Source organism: Numida meleagris, chromosome 2 (assembly GCF_002078875.1).
Source record: "Numida meleagris isolate 19003 breed g44 Domestic line chromosome 2, NumMel1.0, whole genome shotgun sequence".
Taxonomy (NCBI): Eukaryota; Metazoa; Chordata; class Aves; order Galliformes; family Numididae; genus Numida; species Numida meleagris.
Window position 1 is genome coordinate 65,358,875 of NC_034410.1, and position 6,573 is coordinate 65,365,447.

The window sequence follows — 6,573 nt, forward strand, 5'->3', positions numbered from 1 at the left end:
TTCTCTCATTGGGACTAAACAAGACTAACCTTATCTACAGTACATGCCTGAAGCCTAATCCAAAGCTCTTTAGTATCCATGGATTCACTCCCACTGCCACTCTTACCAGGCTTTGACTCCAAGTTGTGCTGTGCTTCTCAAACCAGTTTTGCACAAATCTTGCCAACTCTGAACCCAAACTGGTGCAGATTACTTCACATTCCTCTGCTCTGTAGATGTCATGGGGCAGCCTGACTCCTGCCTGACATCATGAAATCCTGATCTGGGCTCATTATTTTTTTGGGGGAGTCACACATCACTAAAGTGCTCATTTGCTGCAGGCTCTCTTTTGCTCCCTGTGCCACTTGTTCCAGAGGGAAAGAGGGTAAGGAGATTTCTTTATACCACTCAAGTTACATACTGCACCCACATTCAAGTCTCTGCATTAAGCAAGAAGTGGCATCCAAAGATGGCTATTGGTCTAAGCAGCCTTCTGGGTTTGCGCAAATGTCTCTCCTTTGACTACAGTGCAAGAGACTGGCTGATGCCAATCAACTTAATCAACACAGATGTCAGCACTGGTCATAAAAGTGATTAGCAATTTAAGTAAAATCATCTGGGCATAGCACCAAAACAACATGACAGAGGGATTTACTTTGAATGACAGTCTACATCTTTTACTTTGCTTTTAATTTACCTGGCCTTTCTGCTGAGCTTTGAGTTTTACTCATGTTGTGAAACAGCATCTGAGGAGAGGAATGGATCATTATTTGTCTTACACTATGAAGACATCATTTCTACATTCATTAATCCAACCTCAAGAAGATCCCAAGAAAACTGGGATTTCCAGAAAAAGAGTAGTCTCCCAAAGCAGACTTACTGACAGAGAATGCTTTCAGTCAGTTGGTAACAAATTTCAGAATTTCTTTATTTCAGCCATTTATTTCAGCTTTTTTTCTCCCTTCTTATCTTACTCCTTCTTCTCCCAGTTCCACAAAGTTCCCATCCTCTCAGTTGCAGCAACACTAAGCCAATTGTTTGAATGATTGCATAAGAAGGGAGGAGAAAGTGTCCATGGAAGGTTGATATGAGGGAGAAGGGATGCTGGCAGAAAAGGAAAAAAGTAATAGGCACTTCCAAATGTAATTCTAAATAATTACATTTGTTTATAAAAGTATTCTATTAAATGTTTTAACAAATTTGCAAAATATAAACAAGCAAACTAAGTTTAACTTAATTGTAACCAGTCATATTTCAGCAATTTGTGGTTAGGGTACATACATATAAGAGTAAGTTTGCATTCACCGTACTCAGATTATCAAGAAGTGTCTTCGGCCTCTAAACTGCTGTATTCTGACTACGTATGTCCATGGCAGGGACTATCTGTTATAGTTTGCTTTTGTCAGATACAATTCCAATTATCCTTCAGTCCTACAAAGTAAAATGTAAAGTCCCTTTATGATCCCCGCTTTTTCCAACACCTAACATCCTGGAGAGCATTCTACATTTTCATGAAGGCTACTGCCTTTCTTGAGCAGTCAACCTAAATTTAGGAGAGGCTGGAATGCTGATGACCTCTACTCTTATTCATCCACAATTAGTTAATTCCACAATCACTCTCAGGGCTCTTTCACCAAGTTATTTGTCTTTATGCCATTGCATTATACACTCAGAATGAACTGTTGTCTGCTTGACTATGTAGATCCCATTTGGAAGAACAGACCTATCAGACCTTTTATCATCAACATTATCCAGCCTCAAGACAGACAATTTGGCTGTTAGAAAGAGGCCTCACAACATTTGAACCTCATAACATGCGAGCAGAGTTCAGTTTTGAGATGGTTCAGATTTTATTCCATCCAACTCTCTTTCTCAGAGCATAAAACCAGATCTCAGAATTTGGCACCACAGTGCTCAAACAATAGGGACAAAGATTTTGTTACAACTATTGCTGTGGTTACATCATAATAGTTATAGTGGGTGTGGGGGGAAAAATAAAGGAAAATAAAAGAAATCAAAATAGAAGTCTGTTCTTTATAATGTACATGGTCTTATTTCATTCTTAACTTAAGCAAAGAAAAATCTCACTGTAGTCCTTTTCACTGATTTTCAAGCTTACGGGAACACTTTTTCTAAAGGAGAGCTCTTCTAATTTTTTCCTTAAGATGGGTCAGCTGACAGCTTTAGTTATTGTCTGGTGTTGGTGGCAAAGCCTAGCAACCCTCCACAGAGCAGCTGGGGGCAGAGATACTTATTTCAAAGCCTCAGCCCCTTCCTGTCCTGAAGGAATCAGTATCAGAAGTTTTACCATAGCCCACACATAGCACGTCACATGCAATGCTAGTAGGAGTTATACATGTTGCTGTAGGAGCTGCACAACAGCTTTTTAAAACTCTCTTCCTCAATCCCAAGGCACCTCTTTGGCATCTCCCCTGGGGCAGGATCACTGAGGCAGCAGCTGACAGGCTGAGCCACAGAGGAAGAGCTGAAAGGGAAAATGCAAAGAAGAACACAAATGCGTACAGCATACAGAGTGAGCTGAACAGGATGGGTAGAGCCACTGCCAACTCAGCCCTTCCTGCAAGGAAAGAGCACCAGGGAAAGCTGAAAGAGCAAACAGAGAGAGAAACGTAACTGGGTCTTTCCTTCCTGAATTGGACTTCCTTCCTTGTGGCCTTCCAATACTTGAAGGGAGCGTATAAACAGGAGGGGGATCGATTGTTTGTGAGGGTGGATAGCGATAGGACAAGGGGGAATGGTTTTAAGCTGAGACAGGGGAGATTTAAGTTAGATAATAGGAGAAAGTTTTTCACACAAAGGGTGGTGACACACTGGAACAGGTTGCCCAGGGAGGTTGTGGATGCCCCATCCCTGGAGGCGTTCAAGGCCAGACTGGACGTGGCTCTGGGCAGCCTGGTCTAGTGGTTGGCGACCCTGCACTTGGCAGGGGGGTTGAGACTCGATGATCTTTGAGGTCCTTTTCAACCCAAGCCATTCTATGATTCTATGACTCAGCCTTCCAGTATGTGCAGAATTTTAGACCCTTTAACTGTAATAAAATTTTCTCCAAGCCAAGGAAGTCAGAGAGCAGAGGACTTGTCATAGGGAAAAAGTGGAAATGATATTTAAGACAAGAAACGCAAATGTGATGGAGATTCACATAGGTCTAACATTACAGCTAACAACAGTCAAACATGCATATTTGGTTCTACATGAGTCATTTTCAGTGGTTGGGTAATGAAAAGCCGCCACAACGCACCAATTACTTAACTGTTAACTTCTAGAAAGAATTTTTACCACGCCCAAAACTCTGACAAGTTCTGTAGGGCAAGAAATACATATTTTAAATTCTGGATGTACTGTTATGTTACCATCAATATAGTACTGTAACAATTAGAAAGATCAACACAGTGAAATGGCATTACTGGAGGTTGTCAATGGTTTACAGGCAGGTTCAGCCCGGTTCCATGACTTATAGGGCAGGGGGACCCACGGACCCATGTCCCAGGAAAGGGAAAAAGGAAAAAAGGGTCAGGAGATGGGTCTAAAAACAAAACAGCAGCAACAATCTGAGGAGAAACAAACTAATTTACTAAATAAGATATCAGAAAGCAAAACAACACAATATAATACAATATAATTGAAATTGAAGCTAATAAATCAAAATGAGAGAGAGAGTGTCCAAAAACCAAAAGGCCTTACTTTAATGCTGGCGGTGAAATGCTGCTGGGAAGGGCAGGAGGGTAGCGAAGGGCAAAAAAGGGACGTCTCGTGATATGCAAACAGTTTATCTTTCCCTCTGAACAGAAAGCAGTAACAGAACAGCAAGCAGTCCTCTGGAAAATGTAGTAGTTCTTCTCTTCTGAGAACCAGGTACCTGGAACTATTCACAATCCACAGAACTGGAGCATTAACTCTTTAACTCCCAGTGCACTACACAATGTTATGATGTGGAATACCAACAACCAAAAATCATAAATCCATGACAGACATATAATAGCAAAAGGGATTAGTGCGAATGATGGTGTTACAAAGGAAAAGGAAGAGTGCTCACCCATCTCTGAAGATCTAGGCTCATAGGGAAAAATACCACAAGAGAGGGATCTCTAGAAAGTGATTCTTCTTCAGTGGCAGTCAGCCCTTAAATGAGGTCTAAGAGAGGTGGAGCCAGGCTCCACCCCTTCTGGTCACACAGGTGAATTGCCTTCACCTGTGTTCCCAGGGCTGACTGGGTCCTTTACCCAGGTGCTCAATCAGTGGTTCAGGCCATGACTCAGTTACCATGCAAGTACATATCAAATAGCACAGCAGATAATATTCATAAAATTTACACAAATAGAGCTTACAAACAACTGAGTCCAATGCCCAGAAAGTGTAAGAATCTGATTCACTGTGGAACAGATAGGAGAGCTCCCATTTCTACCTGGAACAGTAATGGAAAAATCATCATTTTGTATTTATTTTACTGATATTTTAGTGAATTTGCCATGTTTCCTGGTTAGCAGAGAAGTAATTTTTAGTCCACCTACATACACACGATCCCTTCTCTCCTGGAAAGAACTCCAGGTCCTGAATGAATTGGAATGTATGTTTTATTTGCCCTACAGGACATATGAGTAGTAAAATTAATTACATTAACCCTTTATTTCCAGAGCCAATTGAAGGCAGTAGACTCTTTGAGCCCATACCAACAGCCTCTGCTGTTCTTTCCCTCATAGTTTCCCAGCCCAATAGAAGGTTACACGCTTTCCTCCATAGTGCCTTCAGGGATCCTTATGTTCACCAGAGACTCACACCTTTATCACACAGCAAAAGAAAAAGATGAAATATTATGTCCAGCGTAGTGACATGTGAGAATAGAAAGGTTACGTCAGAAAAGGAAAAAGTTGTTTCAGCAGCAGGAGAAGACTTGAAAGTAGAAAGTCTTAATGAGCAGCCACGCTGGGAAAACAGTAAACAATGAGTCCTTCTTCTGAAGCAGTCATCATTGCAAGCAGCACATATGTGCCCACATCAGACACCTGAAGCTGAAGTGTCAAATATATCTATCTGAATTAACCTTCACCCACCTGGAGCTGAGGCACAAGGAGTCCAACAGCAGCCGATTCTGCCTAATGCTCCGTTCCAGTGATTACAAGAAGACCACTCATCTCTCTCTCCCAAGCAGCCAGTAGCCAAAGCATGGGCAGCCTCCAACTTGCTGCCCCCAGTCCCACCGGCTGTTTGAAGGGCACCATCCAAGATACAACAGACTCAGCTGAGTGCGATGGCTTATGACAAGAAGGACAGACATGGTTCCTTGTAAAGCAGGTCCCTTTAACAAGAGGGCTGCTGAGAAACAGCATTTGGGTATACTTTTATTTGGTTCCTGCAGCTGTGCTTTCTGTGAGAGCCTCCCCACTTGAAAACTCTCCAACTTTGAATCTGTAGCCAGTGTAAAGCTCAAACATATGTTTGAAAAGCCCAACAGACAGTGTGAGAGGTCTGTAGTGTCTATGCACACAGACGAGCTGCATCTCCAAAAACAATCAACACACAAATCTCTCATACCACTCCTGCTGGTTAAAGCACCTCAGTACCTTGTTATCCTTAAAGAGGGAAACACTCACATAATGCCCCCAATGTGCTATTGCTGAGTGGCAAGGTGAAACACAGGGAGATTAAGGACAAAAGCCAAAATCCAGGTGGAGAAGAAATTTCACCACTGAAGAAATTGGAAAGATCAACACAATGGCAAAGGCCTAGCATCCCCCCCTCGGTGCTCTCTGTTTAACAAAGGAAGCGTCCTTTGGACAGAATGGAAGAAGCTTTGGAGAAAATCACCAGATCAACACGATAAGAAGAGTACTGAGACATCTTGGAAACAGCAGGATGGCGACTGACTGGCACAATATAACACATGAATTAACAAGCATCAGAATGTAATTAACAAATGTAAAGCTTTGGTAAGATTGTGAACCTGCAGTACCCAGCCAATGGGGAAACGGGGGGGGGGGGAAAACAAGGTACAAAAGCTGTTATACTGTGTCCACAGGTGCAGGTGCATTCCTGCTTTTAGGATGCCCACCATTGCAATTGCAAATAAAATCTGCTCTTATCAGAGATACTGTCCTGATAAATTATTTGGATATTTCCAACAGGTGGAAGGACTTGCACAATAGAAAGGTACTACAAAGGAAGGGAAGAAGATTGCTCACCTGCATCAGAAAATGCTGGGTTCACAGAAAAAAACTTCCACCAAGGAGGGCTCTCTTTCTGGAGAGCCCTCCTTTGTGGCAGTTGGCCCTTAAATGAGGCCTAAGAGGGGGTGGAGCCTGAATTGGCTTCACCTGTGCTCCCGGGACTGACTGGGTCTTTCCTCAGGTGCTCAATCAGTGGTTCAGGCCATGACTCAGCAGTTCCCATACACACCACCTGAGAACATAACAGCCTTACTTGGAAGGAACAAGTGATAATGCCTACCTCTGGAGAAAGCTCCAGGTTGGGGGGTAGAAGCACATCACATCACCTCCCATCATCCAAGAAGGAAGGAGTGGGGCTGAAGGCTGGCCCTGCTTCATCCCATACCCTACCACCTGGTGCAGGTCTTTCCCT

General features: G+C 42.8%; 1 long non-coding RNA gene across 1 annotated transcript in view; it reads right to left on the minus strand.

Moving 5' to 3' along the window:
* Nucleotides 1–6,272, minus strand: part of LOC110394527 — a 78,881-nt gene extending 72,609 nt beyond the window's left edge. Inside the window, exon 1 of the long non-coding RNA XR_002435691.1 lies at nt 6,177–6,272. This is a non-coding gene — a long non-coding RNA (uncharacterized LOC110394527). The remainder of the gene's footprint in view (nt 1–6,176) is intronic.